Source organism: Neolamprologus multifasciatus, chromosome 1 (assembly GCF_963576455.1).
Source record: "Neolamprologus multifasciatus chromosome 1, fNeoMul1.2, whole genome shotgun sequence".
Lineage (NCBI taxonomy): Eukaryota > Metazoa > Chordata > Actinopteri > Cichliformes > Cichlidae > Neolamprologus > Neolamprologus multifasciatus.
This window is the reverse complement of record NC_140439.1, coordinates 38765175-38787100: the sequence shown is the minus strand read 5'-3', so window position 1 is coordinate 38787100 and position 21926 is coordinate 38765175. Positions and strand designations below refer to the sequence as shown.

Genomic DNA, 21926 nt, shown 5'->3' with positions numbered 1-21926 from the left:
AGAAGCAGGTCGGAGGTCGGAGACGGCGCCTTGAAGGCGAGATTTTCCAAATTTAAATCAGGCGTTAATTGACTTTAACAGGCAGAGTGGCACCTTTGAACGCACCTCATATTTAAACTGTAAAATAATCAGTATTTGTTCTTTGCAGTGTGGCTTTAAAAATCATTTTATTTATTCATCATTATGATGTAAGTGTTTCTAAAGCACTGGCTCTCGTCCCGATCACCATAATGCAGCAGATTAAACTAAAACGCTAAAGCACTAACGCATCCTTCAAAAGATGCTTTCAGATAATGCGTCATGCAGTATGATTAACCTGGAAGGAAATGAAGCGGCTTCCAGCCTCCGTCTCAAAGACGCTCTGGTTATTTTAAGAGAGTCCTGCAGGGGAAAAAGAATCGAGTGAAGAAACGCAGGATCCACTTTGCATTAACTCGGGTCTTCGTGGCAAACAGAGGACATTTAGTTTAGTTTAAAAATGTAATTACTACATCTCCCATGGGGTGAAGAGAACCGCCAGGAGGACATTCACGGGAGGAAATTAATATCCGTTTTTCCCATAGGTACATCACGTATTTGTCAGAGTAATTACACTCCTCTAGCAAAGATATGAATTAATTAGAGCAATTTGAAGGGAATTCGTGTTTCGGCCATCTGGGAACAGTCGGGGACCGCACTCCCGGCCGTGCCTTTTAACCTCGCGCAGCCACTGAAGGATGTTTTACAGAGGAGTCTGCATTTAGGGAGTTTTCCATTAAACACTGCATAATGAGTCTTGTTGAATGGAACCGGATACCTCGGTTCATCGCCGGCGAGCCAAATGCGTTGGCGCCGAGGGCCCACTTCTGAGAAAGCGACGTTAAAGAAAAAATAAACTTTGGATGAATTAGGAGGAGAGTGCTGAGACAGATGGAGCAGCTACTGGGGGGTTCTGGTGAGGTGGAGCTAAAGCCCCGTGCCGTGGGATCGTTTGCAGAGTTTAACATCCGTCCCTGGAACTGAAACATCGCACAGCAAATGGGAGCCGTTTGCACGTCAGTCTCTTCCTGCACCAGCTCGTTTCTGATCCAGCACCGCAAACTCCCGACCTCCAGGACAGAGCCGGGCCGTAGCGACTGGGATAAAGGACGCCTGGCATTGGACAACTGGACTGAAACGTGATTGGTGTCTGGCGTGCGCCGCTGTACAGAGCTCTGTTGAAACACTGACCTATTTATGCCAGACTGTTTTACAATCATCAACTTGTAATATTTACGTATGCCCACATCGATCAGCGGTTCTGCCAGCCTACCACAAGTTGGCAGCCCGCCATCTTTAAACTGACCCCCCCGCCGCTCCTCTGCGCCAGCATCGTGACACGTGACCCAGACAAGTCGGGTCATGTGTCCTGACTTGCTGTTTTTGGTAAATGTCTCTGATGAACTCTACTGTCATCAGTAATTCATAAAAGAAATGATCACAAGAGAGTTTTTGCCCTTTAATTCAATTTTTTCTATTCAGTTTTATTTATACAACAAAAAATCACAACAACAGTCGCCTCAAGGTGCTTCATACTGTCAGGTCGACCCTACAATAACACACACAGAGAAAACCCAACAATCATATGACCCCCTATGAGCAGCACTTTGGCGACAGTGGGAAGGAAAAACTCCCTTTTAACAGGAAGAAACCTCCAGGAGAACCAGGCTCAGGGAGGGGCGGGGCCATCTGCTGTGATTGGTTGGTGGGAGAAGGAAGACAGGATAAAGACATGCTGTGGAAGAGAGACAGAGGTTAATAACAAGTATGATTCAGTGCAGAGAGGTCTGTTAACACATAGTGAGTGAAGAAGAAACACCCAGTGCATCATGGGAATCCCCGGCAGCCTATTGCAGCATAACTAAGGGAGGATTCAGGGTCACCTGGTCCAGCTCTAACTATATGCTTTACCAAAAAGTTTGAAGCCTAATCTTAAAAGTCGTGGAAGTGGAGTCGAGGTGTGGAAGCAATAGTGTGAGTAATCTGTGGTGAGTGGACGTTTCACTGTGTGCTGAACGGGTGTGCAGCTCTCTGTGGCAGTACTCGGTCTACCACATTTAACGTGGAAATGCCAAACTACACAGAGTGAAACTTACACAGCGTCCCCCACACGAGTTACAGAGAGACTCTGCTGTCATGTGGCTTTCCACCCCCTGAATAAATGTACCTGATTGTACCTAAAACAGCCTGTCAGTGGAAGTGTACCCTCATGTTTTGACTCTGGCTTCAACGCTGGTGAAAATGTCACATTTTTACAGAAAAAGCTGCAAACCTGGACGCTTCATTTCTTTGTATATTCTTCTTTCCTAACTGGGCTGGCATTGCTGTGACCAATCCACAATCCCCACCTTGTTCATCTGTAGCCTCTGTGCTGATACTGGGCTTCCAAACCTAAAAGAACTGGTGAAAATGGGAACAACCTATGTGACTCTTTGGCTCTACGGAAGGTACACTGAAGCTCTAATTACCCACAGCAGGAGGTATATTTGTGGGGATATGGACGAAAAAGACTCTTCTCATGTTACTGAGACTGTACGTGACCTGGTGTGTGTGTGTGTGTGTGTGTGTGGGGGGGGGTATGGGGGTACTGATCACTTTGCCAGACTGAACCAATTAGCTGTCCTTCACTTGACTGTCCTAAATCCTGCTGTCAGGCTGAGACCTCCTCAGCTCTGCACGGCTCAGCGGCCGACAGCTGACAGGCTGTAGCTGCGCTCGGCTCCCGTCTCACGCTGAGACGTTCAACACAAACCGAGAAATTCCCAGCCGGAGATATTTGGAATTCTGTGCTTCCGCGTGTAAATGCTCGTCGGTGGCTTTGTTTGTGTTTCCTGATCCAGCGTTGGATGAAACTTGAGGATGACGATGTTTCTAATTATGCTAATTATCCCCCTCCACCATAACCCCCCCCCTCCACCGTCCCCCCCTCCATCATGAAACACAAACTAAGTTTGAAGCCTCTTCTGTCAGTTTGTGCGTCCGTCTCCTCCTCGCGGCGCCGTGCTCCATAATGAGCAGCGATGGCGTCCTCTGAAAGCCTGTTTTTACTCTGCTCTTTCCCCTCTTTGCTTTCGTCTCCTTCTTCATGTGTATTTTCCCTTGTACGCTTTAATTAGTGCTGACTGTACACTCGACGTGAGGTGACAGTGGCCACAATAGACTGTGAGAGGTCACAAATCTGCCTGGATTCAAAAGAAACGCTGTGTTTATATTAGCGTGGGAGGTATTTTTATATCCTTCTGCCTTAAAATTCATATATTCAGTTCCTAGAAATAATGTTTTTACAAGCTACCAGCTGTGGGAAAACTCAGGACACAGAGAAACAGGTCACTGCTCCACCTGCGGACTTGGAGACATTTGCACGAACCGTCTAAAGGCTCGTATATTCTCAGTGTGGCTTAGAGAGCGCGTACCTGAGCAGTGACCACGGAAACCTCATTATAAACCCAGCGGCGTGCTCCATTACAGCGTGTTTGGCCTCAGTAAGCGTGCTCACGCTGCAGCTGAAGCCTGAACTCCAGCATTAAGATTTGTCCTCACTGTGATTTCATCAGCCACAGTTAAAGACGTCTGGAGGCACCGAGCGCTACGCCTGATTCTGATCACATTCAGAGTAGATCGTTTACAGCGTGGACAAACCTGCTCGTTAGGTGTGATTAATTCAAACTCTGAGCCGAGACGCTGAACATTTGCTTCTGCCTTTTTTACTTCCAGCAGATCAGCAGCTGAGGTCAGGCAGGAGTTTTCCACAGTTCTTCTGAAGGAAGTCACCCCCATTTTATTTGTATATACAACTTGTTCAAAGAGCCTTTTAATCTGGGTCTGGGCTGAAAAAGACGGGGTGCACCCTGCACACCTACAGCCATAAACCTAACGAGCATGGCTTTGGAGCGTGAGAGGAAGCTAGAAGGAAACCTGCCCAGGTGGAAGATACAAACTTGGGGCTTATTTGCTGCGAGACAGCAAGCCGCTGCACCGCTGGAGCAGAAACCATAAAACCGGTCGGAGCGGGCACGCTCTGTTTTGTGTAACTATTAGAGCTGGGCGATATATCGAGTTTTTAAAAAATATCGATATATTTTTATACGAGATATAAGATGTGACAATATCCTTTATATCGATATAGTCTATGTTACGTTATAACTATACTTGTGGAGCCGCAAGTTTGCCTCTCTTTCGTCCACTTTTGTCTTTATGCAACATTACTCGGCCTCGCCCCTCCTTCCCCATCGCTTCACCTGCAGGAAGCGACAAGATGGACACGGCAAATCTCCGTTAACGAGTTACTGCGCATTGCCCCGTGCGTGGGGTGGGGCTGGACGCCGTCAACGTGTTAGCTAGCTAACCACGCTAACGAGCTAACCACGCTAACGCCATGCAGCCCAGAGGCGCTGCACAGCCTAAAATCCTTTCATTTTCTCAAAAGTTGACAGCGCGCCTTATGTATGAATTCTGGTTGTGCTTGATGGCCGCGAACCGATTTTATGTGGTACACAGCGCTCAGCAATCTGTCAAAAAATGTTTTAATACGACTTTGGTAAGCTACGGTGCTGCACCGGTTGATGGATTGTCAGAGCATTACGGCGACCGAGGAGCCTCGCGGAGTGATACGTACTGTGCTTCAACGTAATATTACCCTACTGTGTATAAGGACCATAAATGGCACCTGTTAAGAGACGTGGTTACGAAGAGGATTTCAAACTCAATGCTGTCAGTCACACAGTAGAAGTTGGGAACGGAGCAGCTGTGAAATCTGTCTTTGTTACTATGCTCTGCGTCTTTTAGTTTACATTTTGACTGCACAATTGTGAGCTTTTTGTTATGCACAAAAACAACATTGTTTTCTTTTATTTATGCAACATTATTATTTAATAAATGCTCATAATTTATTTTTGAGTAAATTTTATGTACATCTATGCTCTATGTTAATAAACGTGCCTGTGTGACATCTGGGACACAGCTTTGACTAAGAACTCTCTTTTTGTTCTTACTTTATGGCTTAAAAAATATCGAGATATATATCTTATATCGCCGTCCAGGTAAAAAATATCGAGATATGAATTTTGGGTCATATCGCCCAGCTCTAGTAACTATTTTTAAATCCCGGTAGCTCTGCAACCACGTGAGCTAGCGCAATCATGTTTTTTGCATATGAAACCGGAGGAGTTGTACTTACATCTTATGCCATCAGCTTGTCCTCGGTCACAGTTTCCTTCCACATATAGTTTTGCAAAAACTGCATAAAAAGCACTTGCAGCAACAAAAACATAATATTCCAGAAACACGCTTTGCCGATCCGATCAGCTGTTTGTAACACTTCCTACGTCCATCAGCACGAACTATCGTATGTCCGCCATGACCTGCCCGAAACCGGAAGTGACGTCATTTTTGCAGAAATGTAGTTTTTCACCATCAGGGCCTCATGAGCCTATACTGGTGTTTTTAAGTTATGTTTGACTTTATGACTTTCTGTGTGGTTTCTGGGATGCTTAGGACTCATATTGCACTGCTGGAAATAGTTTATTTTGATGCATATGCTGCTTTTATGCAAATTTGCATTATAATATTTATTTTCGTTTTTCCTGCAGTGTATAAAAATTGGTGTATTTCAAAAATAAAACTATGAAGACACTCAAAATAAATTTCCTGTGGTGGGAAACTATTTTGTGCAACTTTTTTGTATTTACAGTTTTGAGGGATAAGCCTCTTAAATTTCTCTAACTAGAAATATATGTAAAAAAAAACAAAAACGATTTTCAATTTTTTTGTAGTTTATTGCATTTTTTTGCAATTTATGTAATTACTATGCACTTAATGCAGACATATTATTAAAATGTAGGCTGTAATGGTTGTATTGATGTATAGCAACTTGAAATGCTCCCAAAAATGGCTCCACAGCATGTAAACATATAATATAAGCTCTGGCGGACTTGGTTCTATGGTAGGTCTTAAAGGGTTAAAAACGATGTGCCGGGGTAGCTCGCGCTAAAAATGGAACAAAACACGATAAAGTCCACTGTATGTGCACGTCAGGAAATGTTCCCCAACTTCCTAATATGGCAGCACTCAGCAAAGCAATGCAGAGAGAAACTTTTCCGACTGCATTTCCAGTTTAGTAAACCAGCATCAAACCAGTGATGCACAGCAGGCAAACATCGCAGTGAACTCCACGTTGTTGCAGTTGCAGCGTTCCCATCAGCGGTGCAGGCAGAAAAAAGCACCTGAGGATTTGCAGGTGTCCTCCGACATCTCTGACATCGAGGCGTGGTCACAGGAAGTGCCGCGGTGTCCTCCCGTGTTTGCCGAGTCTTTCAGCGCTGAGGACAGGTTCAGGGAGGAGACAGTACGTTTGGTGCTTTTTGTTCTTTTTAATCAACACCCTGCCCCCCTTTAGTGCACTTCTGGTCTATAGGAGGTCTTGTGTGTGTGCAACAGCTCCACTGTAGCAATCAGGCCTTTAATAACCTTCTCAGGAGCCCCTTAACAACTGCTGCTCTGAGCCTTTCTCTCCACCTACGTGTTTCTGCGCTGGTCTGGGGAATCACTCTGCGATCGCTCGGCCTGATTCTTATGCTGCTGCCGTCCTTCCTAATTCAGATCTCCTCTGCCCGCTCTCTGAACTGCTCTGCGGACCTGTGGTTGCAGAGCCGGTGTGGTCTGCTAACTCTCGGCGCCGGCTGTGGCGTCTCATCGGATGCGCCGTTATCCTCGCTGTGTCGACAAACATGCCTCAGATAAGTTAACAAGACTGGAACTAGGACGTTAAAGCACATCTGAGAATGTCTTCCTTTCCCCTTTTACACACAGTTGTGATCAGTGAACAAATGAAATCTGTGCTTTGAGGTTCAGCGGCCGCACGCAGGGCTGAAGCCCACACGTGGATGAAGGCTCCGCATCAAACAGCTGAGACTAGCTGAAGTTTTCCAGCTGTTAGTGAGGAGGTATCTCTAGTTACCAGCTGGATTTGTTCATTAGCTATGATGCCTTGAACACAATACTTAACAGTCTATGTCAGGGGTGGGCAACTCCAGGCCTCGAGGGCCGGTGTCCTGCAGGTTTTAGATCTCACCTTGGGTCAGCACACCTGAATCACGTGATTAGTTCGTTAGCAGGCCTCTGGAGCACTGCAGGAGCTAATTTAGCCATTTAAATCAGCTGTGATGGTTCAAGGACGCGTCTAAAACCTGCAGGACACCCACCCCTTGTCTATGTTATGAGCAGTGAATGCGTCATCTTTGCTTATCCTGCTTGTGGGCCCTAATCCTGGTATGGGAAACCCTGGAATTAAATCAGGAATACCATGTGATTCCATTATTTCATCTTCTTTTGGATGATGTCAGTGCATCGGAGGCCAGAGTTCACCTCTGCAGTTTCAGAGCGATTGTTTAGTTGATATGCCGTCATGCAACCAAATTCCCACTGGTTGGACCATCACCAGGGTTACCTTCAGAAGGAGGAGAGGCCCTCCAGGAGTTTTTGGCAGCAGCAGAAAGACGCTCGTAACTCAACTTGTCCAGAACAGACGATCGAAATAATTTATTTGATGTTGGCATTTGGATTTGGCTCCCGAGACTGAGAGCGTCAGAGAAGTTGTCAGTGTGGCTGCATTTTATTAAGCCCAGCCTCAGGGGGCCACAAGCTCCCAGTGCCAGCCCCCGGCCCGGGTAAACGGGAGGCTCCATCTGCTGCGGTGACAGCTTGGGAAATCAGGGAGCAGCCGAACGTGCCCATGATAGCTGCCTGTTATTAAAACAGAAGTGTAAGCTCTCAGCAGGTTTGCATGTTTCAGCTCACCAACCCGTCCGTGTTTCCATGTTTAATGCTCAAAGCTTGAACATGCCCGAGCTGGCGCCGTCTCCACCGTCAGCCGTCAGCAGCAGGAACACCAGAACAATCTGGAACAAAGAAAAGTGATGTCATGACAGGAGCCAGGACAGTGCTAGCTTCTCAGGCTAACGCAGCCCTGAAATGCACTTCCTGTTTCTGTTACTTTGTTAATGTGTGAGCGAGCAGTGATCACACACAGACACACGGCCCGGGCGGTGCTTTTGCTCTGTGCATCCACCCGTCTGCGTTCAAGCTGATCGAAGGAGGTGTTTCTTATTCATCGAGTCCAACCAAGTCATTCAGTGTAAAAAGCACTTTGTTTATGTTCTGTATGAAAAGCTTAAGGCTAAAGCTCGGCACAGGCGGCGCCGGACGAATGTTTCAGGCTCACAGGACTCGTTCATGGATGCACATGCAGTTCATTGCTCGGTGATAGTTGAAGACCAGACGTCAGCCTGAAGCTGGACGTTCCTGACACGAGCTGTCGCCCCGATGGCAGTCGTGTAATCTCCGCCCTGCATTTCCTTTTATCAGGGCTGCTCGCCTCCCCCGGCTCGCTCCCGCCGCCGATGATAGCCTGACATGTGCATCCCGTCACTCTTAGCAACCAAATATTTGCCTTCATCTCTCAACCTTCTCACCCACATCACCTCTCACACACACACCATTCCTCCGCCTTCAGATCCTATAATAGCGAATAGTTGGAACATTCCTGTGGTGATTCAGTTCGGTGGAGGCTGCCCACCTCCACTTTCTAGCTAGCATTAAGTGCAGGTGTTGTTTCTGGGCTCGTCAGACTGTCATTTCTTCAGTCAGAGCTTATGAAACAGAAATGTTATCTAACGAGACTTCAGAGGAGGTGTCGAGATGGGAGAAGATCCTGCAGTCGGTGTCGGGCTCTTTGTTTCTGTAACATAAAAGCATCCAAATATGGAGGCTGTGCAGAGGCAGCAGCAGCCCTCAGGCTGAAGAAAGGAGGGCTCGTGTTAGCATGCTGACATCAATAAGAAAGGGAAACTGGGCATCCGCTCAGGTTTCTTTTCAGCATTTGTCACCGCGTAGTTTGATGTTTAGTTTGGAGAGCCTGTTGAACATTGGATTTTAGATTACTCGGTGCAACAGCATCTGTCTTAACGAGGAGAGTCGTCACCCTTCATGGCGGCACCAGTTTGTATCGTGAGGTGGAGAGGGAGAATGGGAGTAGATGATTCCCTGTAAGGACCACAAGAGGAGAAACTGGTAGCTTCAACAGATCCAGGCTCAGGGAGCACGTGACCTCAGACGACCCCAACCCACGACAGGACGAGCGGCTGCAGGTGAAATAATGATGGAGGTGTGGAGAGTCTCACCATAATCCCATCAGATTAACTTTAGATGTGCCATAAACATCAGACTGATTTACTCCTGGGAGCTAAATGTTCTTTGATGTTTCATTTTATTTCTGCACCAGAGTTTAGTATAAACAGAGGATAGTTTTGCATTTTCTTATTCGTTTTTATTTATTTCCTGAATAAACTTTTTGTTTTGAGGTCACTTCAGTTTCAGCTCGTTTCCAGACTGGTTTCGTTTGTAGTGGTTTCAGTGTTAAAGTCTTCTCTTATTGTGTTGTATTCATGGCAAATCCCTGAGGCGAGGTTTTGGAAGATCAGTATGGATGTTTTTTTCTTGTAGACATCTAAAGCCAAGGTGTGAAAGCAGGTGTGGGTCACAATCAGCCAGGGTTTTGGGTGAGCTCATTGTGAAACCTGGCCCCACCCTATTATGTGATTTCCTGAGCTCAGATGGCCCAGGATGTGAGTGGGCGTTAAGTAGGGGTGGGTTTTGATAATCGATTTATTGATTAAAATCGATTCTGGCTTGGATAACGTGATATTGATTCATTAAAATCCTGAATCGATTTTTTAATATTAATTTATTTTGCCCGAAAGGCCAGAATCTCAGGTTAAACCTCACAAAATTTCAACAACCACCAAACAGTAAAACAGTAACTGAGAGCAGGAACATGGATTCTGCACAGAGATGTAAACACAAAGCTCGACCCGCCGACGCATCAGGATCAGTGAGATGTCGCCTTTCTCACCCGACGGCACGGACACGGTCGGGGCTGAAAGCCGACCACTCGCTGATTCTGATGTTTCGGCGGGTCGAGCTTTGTGTTCACGCCCTTTTTGCGCTGATTCTGAAGCTGTTAGTTTGATGTCTCTCCGAACAATATTGACCGAACCAGCAGTTCAGTGTACTTGTATACTTCAAGAACAGTTTCCCGTCTAAAAATCTGTTTTCAGCATTATTCACTTGCTTGTTACGCACAAGTCTACCGTTGTTTACAGGCTGTCGACCGCTGATTTTTTCCCTTTTACTTCCGAAAAGAAAACCTCATTTCTGCTGTTCAACAGGCTTCTGAACAAATGTCTGTAATAAAACTGCTGTAACGTCAGAGGTGATGTTCATATGTTGATTAATGGTTTTCTTTCGTTTTTGATCTACTGCAGAATATTTTTATAAAATCCAGGTCAGGAAAATCACCTTCATGTGTTTCTGTTTTATCTTCAGCTACTTTGACACAAAGGCCTCTGCTGTGACGCTCACACCTTTGATAAAGTCTTGCGAGTGTCAGCTTCCTTTTTATAGATACAAAAATATGTAAATGTACTGATCTGAATTATAATATTTCTGACTCTCTGAGGCAAAATTTCCCAGATTTAAATCAAATAGAATAGAATCGAATCGTGGATCTAATCGATTCGGGACCTTGTGAACCGAAATCGAATCGATTCTAGAAATCAGTGACGATACCCAGCCCTAGCGTTAAGGCGTCTGGGGAGGGAACTCAAAACTGGATTATAGATGGCAGAGAGTTGGTGTCGTAAGCCCCGCCTCTGTTCAAAGATGGTCGCTCATAGTGGACATAGATGCTTCTTTCACTCCTCTTTCAAACCATCTGTCCTCTCTGTCCAAAATGTGAACATTGGCATCCTTGAAAGAGTGACCTTTGACCTTTAGATGCAGATGGACAGCTGAGTCTTGTCCTGTGGAGGTGGCTCTTCTGTGTTGTGCCATGCGCTTGTGAAGTGGCTGTTTGGTCTCTCCAATGTAGAGGTCTGGGCATTCCTCGCTGCACTGTACAGCAAACACCACATTGTTAAGTCTGTGTTTTGGCGTTTTGTCTTTCGGGTGAACCAGTTTTTGTCTGAGTGTGTTGCTGGGTCTGAAGTACACCGGGATGTCATGCTTGGAGAAAACCCTCCTGAGTTTCTCTGATACACCGGCTACATAGGGGATGACAATGTTGTTGCGTCTGTCCTTCTTATCCTCCCTCGCTGGTGTCTGATCTTCTTTTCTGTGCCTCTTTGCTGACTTTATAAACAGACTTTAGTCTGTTTATAAACAAACAGCAGAATTTAGAGGGAACATTTTCCCTCTAAGCCTGAAGGGAAAACGTCTTCAAACAATTTAAGGAAGCCGAGACGCTTTTCTTTCCATGCTCCTTAGACTATGATGACCTGGATGACGGAGAACTTTCACAGACGTCTTGTGCTGATGTGTATTTGCTTCTTTGCACATTTCCTGGTGTGAATCTGTATCAGTTTGCACCGTACATCATATAAAAACCAGTGTGTCCCAGCTGAAGAGAGGTGGTCTGAGTGATGTGGGAGTTTCTCTGGTCAGGTTTGGAGTGCAGTCTTTGGCTACGTTCACACTGCAGGCGAAAGCGCATCAAATCCGACTTTTTTTACCCTATGCGACCCATCTATCCGATCATGGTGTGACAGTGTGAACGGCACAAATCCGATATTTTCAAATCCGACCTGGGTCACTTTCGTATGTGGTGCTGAATCCGATACATATCTGATGTTTTAGAAAGCTGCTGTTTGATGGTCATGTCGCGTTAAATCCATCTTTTACGTCACTGACACAAGACAGACGCCAATTATCAGCGCCGGAGAAGACATCGTGAACGCTTCCTGGCCATCCCAATGTTAGTGAAACTGTTGGGAAGACAACGTTGGAGAAACGTGAACATTTTATTTGTACTGTATAATCTGCAGAAATCTGCAACGATCCTTTGAAGCTCTGCTCCTCTAAAACAGCAATAAGGATCATTATTTTGTTATTTACATTATTATGTAAATAACAAAATAACTTAAAGCAAAAATTGGGAAACGTGAAGTCTTTATATTAAGGGCCATCAGTCAAACATACTGTTGGTCTGGGTCTAAACAGAGCGCGTTGTGTGTGACGTCTTCTTTTGCCGCTTTGAGCGTTCACACTAGAGCGTTTGCTGTCACATTTTATTTGTAGTGTGAACGAGCAGACAAAAAAAATCGTATTTGATTAAAAAATCGGAATTGAGCATCAAGACCTGCAGAGTGAACGTAGCCTTTGTGGCTGTTCACGTGCAGCATGTCTTCAAGCTCGGTTTTTGAAAGGTCACAGGTCACCTGATGGGCGGCAGCCTATCTCCAAACAGTCACAATCTGATTTCTGAACGCAGACACCGTCCGAGTCGGACGTTTGGTCAGGATCTGGTAAATTTACTGATTTTAATAATAAAACAAATTTGTTTGATTATGTAAAATGAAGAATATGTTAAAATAATTGGTTGCTTGGTTACAGAAACTTTGTTTCTTGGTCTCCACGGCTCGTTTCGATGACTTGATGGCTGCAGACAAAAAAATCGGATTTGATCAAAAAATCAGAATTGAGCATCAAGACCTGCAGAGTGAACGTAGCCTTATTAACCCTACGCTGATGAACACCAGTGACAGGATGAGGCCTGCTTCAGACGAGTCTAAACCAAGAAAAAACACCATCTAAAGATTAACTACACACCAGAAAATGGAAGTGAATGAGCATTTTATATTTCATAAGGCAGCGGTCCCCAACCCCCGGGCCTCAGTCCGGTACCGGTCTATGAGTCGTTTGGTACCGGGCCGCGAGAGTTGAGGCTCAGGTGTGAAATGTTTGGTTTTCAGGGTTTTTATCGGTTTTCAGCATTATTTTGTTATTGTTTTTATCATTAACTCGGTTTTCCTGGGTCTTTTCACGTGTGTTATGAATAAATCTTCTTTTTTTCGGTACTGGTACTAGTTTTATTTTGTTGTATTTATCCGCGACACCTTAAAGGCCGGTCCATGAAAATATTGTCGGGCATAAACCGGTCCGTGGCGCAAAAAAGGCTGGGGACCGCTGTCGTAAGGCAAAAAGATCCCCTACAGTAACATTTCCATTCGGAATATCATGCAATGATCCGAATTTCCGTACAATATTTAAAACATCTCCTAGAAGCTGCCGCAGGTCACAGCCGCGCCGCTGGAGAGAATCTGCATTCCCTTCATTCCTCGTCTGTGATGCGAGTGCTCGCTGACCTGTGCCGGCCCTTCATAGGTGGTAGGTTGTACGAGCCGGCGGGGGGCCCTGGGAGATTTCACTTCTAATTGGAGCTGTTAAAGTAAGTGGGCAGGAGGGTGATGAGGGTAAGCGAGCATGAGGTTGAGCTTCCTCCTTTTTTATTTTGGAGCCAAATATGATCCGACAGGAGAAATGTTTTCGACTGCCGTACCTGTGCACTGTTGCGTGCTGCGTGTGGTCTCATTCGGCATCGGCGTGCACGCCAGCGCACCTCGAAGCACCTGCTGGGACGAGTGTCTGTGCACATGCTCGTCTCTGCTTTTATGGGGCCGTGCCCTCCCAAAAACAGGCTGATTAGAAATATCCTCCAAAGTGTGGAGGTGCTTTTAGGCCACCTCTGTATCCTGGTTTAGGGTTCAGACTGGATGTTAGAATGGGAACAGGATGAGCCGGGTCAGGTCTGCTGCTGTTTATCAGCCTGGTGGGTCTATAATTGCTTTATGGAGTTCTCCTCACGGCTGTGCAGGAGGCAGCTTTACGCTCGAAGGAAAAGTTCACATTTTGTGAGCATTCTTGTTTGCATTTCTTTCCAAAAGTGAGATAAGGACATCCGCATCGCATCTCTGCACCCACCTCTATTTGTGCCTCTTAAACTGCACTGTGAATAATGAATAGGTCCTCAAAGATTCATAAGACAAAAATCAATTTATTGTTGCTTTTATATATTTTAACTGTATTTAATGTGACGCAACGGTGGCTGCAGTAAACCTCGAAACTGACGGCCAGTGACGAAGATCTGAATACCAGCAAGATGGCAAAGCTTGGGCACCGGGACATTAAGAGCTTATGTACCAAAGAGCACAAACGTGAAAAGTCAAAGAACGGCCATCGAACGTTGGTTTGAACCAGGTGAAGCCATCAAGTCTGCCACAGCTGTGCACAGCTGGGTGTAGCCGAAGACGACCGCAGAGTGTTTTTACTCTAAAGGCCGAGTCCAAGGGCCAGATTCACCCTCGCTGCACACAGTGGTTAAGAAACCAGTGCAGCCACAAGATTGCAAAATATAGAGAGGAGAATATTTAACTCAAGGACAGGAAGTGATTTATTAATCTTTGCAGTTTGCTTCTGATTGTTACTTAAAGCAGAAAAAAAGCACGTCTCAGTTTTTGTGCTTGTTCTTGAAATGAACCGACTGCACCTGCACAACCTTTGTGAACTAAGCGCACACCTATGAACACTATTTGGAGAGTGCACTCGCACTATTTTGCCCCGATGTGGGATTAGCTTAAACCTGCATGGCCAGCAGGGGGCGACTCCTTCTGTATAAACAGCCTGTGTATCTTTTGTTCTGTGAGCTGAGGCCGAATCTTTTTAGTAGATTACAGAGTGAAAGCAAAGGTAATAAAAACAGAGCAGAGATGAGTCCCAAGGAAGACACAAACTGCAGTCTGAGGGCATTTGTGACTCACTCGAACCTCTTAATGTGAACTTTATTGCTCTTTAAAAGAGGACATATCTCTGCATCCAGCAAAGACGTGTCTCACCAGGATCTGCTTGCAGAAGGGCAACGATGGCCAAAGATACTGCAGATCAGATTGATTTGACTACAGGTTGTTTCAGCTTCAAACACTCCTTCAATAAAAAGAGAAGCCTGTTTCGCTCTCTTCCTTATGTGAAGCGTTTGGCTAAATAAGTCTTGATTTGACTCATGAATAACATCTTATGTTGGCTGACACTCATTAACCTTTTGATTAAGAACACTTCTCAGAGTAAAAGAGCACTGTGGATGAGTTCACCTGCTGAATGTCTCAGCTGTAAAGTGACACTCTGCTAACATCGCGCCCACAGCTTTCTGTCATATAATTTGCTCAAAGTGACTGCAGCTTTTACGCACTCGGGTCACGAATTCAGAGCAATATGTGAGCAGAACGGCAGCGGAGCACAGTATCTATTGCAGGACGCACTGGGCGAGAATCAGACAGACGCTCAGGTTTAATGCAGCAGTGTGTGACGTGCTCGCTGTGCAGAAACGAGGCTGCAGTTCAGGTTTGGAAGATGAATCCTTCTCGTTGGCGTCCTGTCGGCTGGTGACGCTAAGAGCTTTAGCTGCACCAGCATGCATTGTAGATGTCACCGCTCACATACAACTCACCGTAAGCCTTTTACTTTACCTTTGCCAGTTAAGGTTTAAAGCATGTATTATCAGGGGCGTGGCCTGTTTAACTGACAGGTGGATGGCGACATAGGCGGCTGTAGCTGCTGGAGCCTTTTGGATAATTTTGAATGACGTTATCTGAACACTAACACAGTTTTGGTGAAATTCTACGATGTAATGTCACTGAGCACCAGTGTTGGTCAAGTTACTTGAAAAAAGTAATCAGTAACTAATTACTGATTACTTCCCCAAAAAAGTAATCCCGTTACTTTACTGATTACTTATTTTCAAAAGTAATTAATTACTTAGTTACTTAGTTACTTTTTAAAAACACGATTTACAACCTGAATAGGTGATAAAGTGATAGATCTTTCAGCCCAATTCTACTTTTTCTACATAATCATCATACAAAATGTAATCAAATGGAAAAGTCTTTTTTTAAAACTTGTTTTATTAGTTTTAATCTTTTAACTTTATGCATCAAGCAAAAATGTAATTATCTGCAACATTCTCTGACTGGAAGACATTAGTTTAACATTTAAACCCATTTTCTGCATATTCCAGCACATAAAATAAAATATTTTTTGTGTTTACACTCAGTCTTTCAAATAGATGCAAGTAAAACACAAGTAACGGTAATCTAATTACCGTTTTTGCAATAGTAATCCCTTACTGTACTCGTTACTTGAAAAAAGTAATCAGATTACCCATCTCTGCTGAGCACTAACCAGCAGCTCTCTAACCAAACATCCTCGCAGAAGCTACTTACTTAGCACTAAACCAAATACAGTCGCATAAAGCAGACAAACCTGTGGCTTTTAAACGTGAGGCTGCTGTCGCGGCGGCTGCATCATTCATACAGAGTCTGCAGCAGGAAGTGGATCTTTCTCACATGTTTAGATTAGAATCAGCAAGCTGGTAGTTAGAGGCCGGGTTTGTCCCCGTAAGCGCAGGAAGAGGCTCGTGCTCGTGCCTGTTTTGAGCTTGATCGGAGCGAGCGGGACGACGCAGGCCTCCCCAGTTTTCTCATGATTAGCCCAGCAGGCTTCCAGACTCATTTCCTCCATTCATACTATTGTAGCCCCACCCGGGGGATATCCACGCCTCGCTCCATCACTCACGTCTTTTTCCCTCCTCCCACCTTTCAGCCTGTTTTCGTCCTCTCTCCCTGTGTCTCGCGTTGACCCACAGCTTCCTCTTCCACACCTCTCTGCAGCCTTGATATTCAAACACGGTAAACGCGAGTGTCCATGGCGTGCTGTAAAGTTTCACAGGAAACGGCCGAAGACTTAATAAGTTCCTCAGTGGGAAGAGAAAGAGGACTATTTTGAACATGCTGAAATTCACTTTCATCTATATTAAAATGTCCATACATGCAGAAATCAAATGCAAAATGATTATTATGCTGGAATCGCTTTAATCGCCCGACTCCTGCTGGTAGCGAGGAATTACATTTAATTCCTAATGATGTTTTCTTTTGTTTTATTTTAGGCAGTAATGTGAGAGCTGCAGTCTCTGTGCTGGTTTGTAGGATCTGGACTGGGAATGGGGGCTTCAGGTCACCGATAACTCTGAATGGAAGAAGTGATCAGGAGTGATTCCCAGACTTCCAGTCCGTATGTGGTGGGAGGGGATGCACGTGTGTTTCAACCCTTAAAAGTGCAAAAGGTTCAATCATCCATCCATCTTCTTCTGCTTCTTCTTCTGCGGGGGGAGCAGCCCAAGCAGAGAAGCCCACCCCTCCCTCTCCCCAGCCACCTCCAGCTTGTCCTGGGGAACACCAAGGCGTTCCCAGGCCAGCCGAGAGATATAATCTCTCCAGCGTGTCCTGGGTCTGCCCCGGGGCCTCCTCCCGGTGGGACATGCCTGGAACACCTCACCCAGGAGGCGCCCAGAGGCATCCTTGTCAGATGCCCGAACCACCTCAGCTGGCTCCTTTTGATGTGGAGCAGCAGCGGCTCTACTCTGAGCCCCTCCCGATGGCTGAACTTCTCACCCTATCTCTAAGGGAGAGGCCAGCCACCCTTCGGAGGAAGCTCATTTCTGCCGTTTCTATCCACAATCTCGTTCTTTCGGTCACTACCCACAGCTCATGACCATAGGTGAGGGTGAGGGCCGCCGCACCAATCCGTCTGTCGATCTCCGGCTCCCTTCTCAGGTTCAATCAGTATAATATAAATATACTCGGTGACGGTGGACGATGTAGCAGTGACCCTCCAGCTCAGAGGACCAGAACGCCGCCATCACCAGCTGCAGTCTGTCCAATCACAAAACAAGAGACTTGATGCTGGGATTTGCCGGGTATCAGAGACTGCACTTTCAAAATGATCATGAACATGTTTGTGTATGTATATGTACAGGATTCATACTTTACTCATGAAATTAAAAATGCAGTATTGTGGGGGCGGCTGTGGATCAGGAGGTCGAGCAGGTCAGTTGGTGGTTTGATCCCAGTCTGTGCGCCAAATGGGCAAGTTGCTCTCCGATGCATTGTAAAATGTTCATTTACTAATTTACTCTTAAGTATGAATTATGTATTTAAGTGTGTATACAGCAGCTTTATTTATCCATCACCACGCTTGTGCACTTTTCTCATAGTTGGACGTTATAAGTCAGCTGATGGCCAAATAGGCGAGACGTCAATGAGCCGTCGATGCCTGTGTGAAACACATCGTACTAATGCTTCTTTAAAACCCTCTGAAATCTCCTATTTCACAGTGAAATAACACAAAACTGTTGTAACGACTGTCACGGTGAGATTTGTTTTCAAAGATGATTTGTTTCCCATTTCCGTGACGCTGTCATCAAAACAAAAGCAATTTCCACAGGAGAGGCGAAAAAGGCAAAGCCTAGTTTAGTTTTCCTCAACAGTGCAATTTCTTCTCATTGCTTACGCGGTCATGACTCCAATCGTTCGAAGAGGAAGGTGTAAAGGCCAAAGACGGCAGAGAGAAATTGGGTTTTGAAAAGGATGAATGAGACTTGCTGGGAATTTATTCAAATCCAGAGCTGATGAGTCCTTCACTTTTGTTTTCCACTTCACGCTGCACTTGCTCTGTTGTTGCACGGTCTTAATCGTTTCTGACAGGAGGCTCTCTGCATGTGTCCAGCGTTTTCCAACGTGCAATCGGTAACACGGCGCTGACAGTCAGCGATGGAAAAACATACAGCCGTGCGGTCGAGGTGATTTGCTTTTGCGAGCTGCAGGTTAGATCCTCCTACAGCTGTTAGCGATGGAAATCAGACTGAAGGAGTATTGAGTGCTCGAGACAAACGGAGCTGGAATTAGGAGTGGGTGCTCGCTGATTAAACTGGGAGCGGGAACAATGGATGGATTGTAGTGGATTCATACAAGTGTTTTCTCCCAGTGCTTTGGCTGCTGCCGGAGAGAGGAAACGGGCTCTAATGGCCGACGGCGTACACAGAGCTCGGACCGTGAGGTAACCGAGGAACAGCCCAGACGGCAGGACAGACGGCAGGACAGACGGCAGACGGGCTGCAGAGACCAAAATGTCTTTTAAAGTTTAACAAAACATTTTTGTTTTAAATGTGTCCAATAGTGGTTTCATTCAGACGTTCAGCACGTGCTTATTCACCCAGCAACCAGAGCTCGCCTGCACAAACATCGGCCTTTACATTCATAATGATGTAATCACTGCGTTGTAGATGCATCCTTGACCTCCTCAACACGTCCTGAAGTTCTCCAGCGGCCTGGTAATGAACTAAAACCTGCAGGACGCTGAGGCCTGGAGTTCCCGGTCTAAACAGAGATCTGCAGACCACTGATGGATGACGTTCTTATCTGCTTGGTAATCACAGACTGCATTTCCTGCCTGAATGATGCCTCAGCGTGGACGTGCAGCTGAGCAATCCAAACCACGCAGCAGCAGATTAACGTGATCGGCTCCAGATAACGACATTCATTTATGCATCCTGTAGATTTGTGTTGTTTTTGTCCACGCCGGGGCTGTAACCTATCACGTGACCTGCTTCAGGCCAGATACTGAAAGTGTTCAAATCTGGTCTGGAGTAGAGATCTGCTTATCTAAAGCAGGGCCTGGCAGGTGGGGGAACCCCGAGGTGTGGTGCAGCTGGGAAAAACCACTCACTTAGAAACGAGTCGCAAAAATAATTGGTGGTGTTTTTTCTTTCAATTCAATTCAATTCAATTTTATTTATATAGCGCGAAATCACAACAAAAGTCGCCTCAAGGCGCTTCATAGATACAGAGAAAAACCCAACAATCATATGACCCCCTATGAGCAGCACTTTGGCGACAGTGGGAAGGAAAAACTCCCTTTTAACAGGAAGAAACCTCCAGCAGAACCAGGCTCAGGGAGGGGCGGGGCCATCTGCTGTGATTGGTTGGGGTGAGAGAAGGAAGACAGGATAAAAGACATGCTGTGGAAGAGAGACAGAGGTTAATAACAGATATGATTCAGTGCAGAGAGGTCTGTTAACACATAGTGAGTGAGAAAGGTGACTGGAAAGGAAAAACTCAATGCATCATGGGAATCCCCCGGCAGCCTACATCTATTGCAGCATAACTAAGGGAGGATTCAGGGTCACCTGGTCCAGCCCTAACTATATGCTTTAGCAAAAAGGAAAGTTTGAAGCCTAATCTTGAAAGTAGAGATAGTGTCTGTCTCCTGAATCCAAACTGGAAGCTGGTTCCACAGAAGAGGGGCCTGAAAACTGAAGGCTCTGCCTCCCATTCTACTTTTAAATACTCTAGGAACAACAAGTAGGCCTGCAGAGCGAGAGCGAAGTGCTCTAATAGGGTGATATGGTACTTTTTTGACCAGCTGCTCTGAAGCTTTGCTGCTGTTTGTGGTGCGTTCAGCAGCACACGCTGACGTTACACGAGCTGCTAATCAATCAGTTTATCCTGAAGTAAAGGGCGCTAAACTGCGACACACGGTTTCATCGTTCTTTTTAAAGACTTTTCAGAACATGGAAAAGCAGATACCTTCAAAAAGTCGAGGAGGATTAAGACTGTAGGTGTGAGCTGTAATCTGACAGTTTATCTCCTACAGTCGGAGCAGCAAACATGACCTCGAGTCTTTCTGCTCGTTCCTCTGGACACGTACAGCTGAACCTGCCACAGTCAGAGTGTTTATGCCGCCTCCTATTCTGCAGCTCTGTGATGAGTGTGTGGGCGGGATCGCAGCGTGACCTCACTTTTTGAAGAATATTTCTTGATGAGTGTGTCCAGGGCATCAGGTAGCAGCACATGAGAAATGCTCTTCATATTGTTAATGCCCCGCCCCTCCCTGAGCCTCCTGGAGGTTTCTTCCTGTTAAAAGGGAGTTTTTCCTTCCCGCTGTCGCAGTACCAGCAGTAAATCTAATCGTTCGTGGTGGACGATGGATCCCGCCGAGGCTGCCCTTTGTCACATATTCTGTTCATAACTGAGCCTGGTTCTGCCGGAGGTTTCTTCCTGTTAAAAGGGAGTTCTTCCTTCCCACTGTCGCCAAAGTGCTGCTCATAGGGTCGTATAATTGTTGGGTTTTTTCTGTATGTATTATTGTAGGGTCTACCTTACAATAAAGCACCTTGAGGCGAGTGTTGTTGTGATTTGGTGCTGTGTAAATAAAACTGAATGAAGTGAGCATTGAGAAGCGCTGTAATCACACGTGAAGCTTGTTTTTCAGCTCCCTGCAGATGTGTTTGATGGGTTGAATCTTTTCTAGTATCCTGTGGATGTGAGATTATTCTTGTTTTGCCACAAATGACTCTATTATCTTTATTCCTCTTTGAGATTTTTCACATCCATCAGTTGGAAAATATCAGCAAACAGGTACTCGGTGTGCCCGGGTCGCAGCCAGCAGCAGGAGAGCCGCTTGTTTTTGTTATTTGGCTTTAAAGCTCCGATCCTGTGAGCTGATGTCAGGAAACTGCACCGAGTGAGTCATGTTTACCAGCCGAGCGCCCAGCAGAGGATACTAAAGAAATGAAGCAGCGTGGGTGGATGTGAATCGATGACTGTGAATTCGAGGGGACGCTAAAACATTTTCCACTGCGCAGAGACAAACACGGGGCGCGACGCTCTCCTGCGGGCCGCCCACTCGCCAGCGGCCAAACATTTACTGTGAGTCCCGTTTCTCTGAGCGCCGCTCCGGGTGTGCACAAATCCCCGGCCGCTAATTTGTTCCGCAATAATTCTGAAGGCCGGGGAGGAAACTGCATCTGTGAGAAATAAGGAGGCTCTCGCTGTAAATCACTCGACGTGACGGAAGAGCTGCTCTCCAGCGGCTCCGGGGAGATCGAGTGGCTGCTTTTTTATTAAACGCAGCGTGGTCGTAAATCAGCCGTCTTTATCATTTAGGGGGAAAATCTACACGAGCTCAGTGTTTGTTGGTTTTATCATAACTCTTGGCAAAGACAGCAGAATATTTCCTCTCATTTGGAGGCAGAATCGTCTTAATGAAGCATTTATCCGTGCCGTGTTAGTCTCTCCTTATCTCCCTCTCTGAGGTCTCAGGGATTCACATTCAGGTCTGTGAAAAATCTCTTTCTCTCTGCGACAGAGAAATGTTTTTAATGTCTTTAATCTTTAATAAAACATCGTTAT

General features: G+C 45.8%; 1 protein-coding gene across 4 annotated transcripts in view; it reads left to right on the top strand.

Moving 5' to 3' along the window:
• The window catches only part of adamtsl3 (ADAMTS-like 3), a 212056-nt gene that overhangs the window by 61134 nt on the left and 128996 nt on the right, over positions 1 to 21926 (top strand). The gene's annotated exons all lie outside the window — the stretch shown is intronic.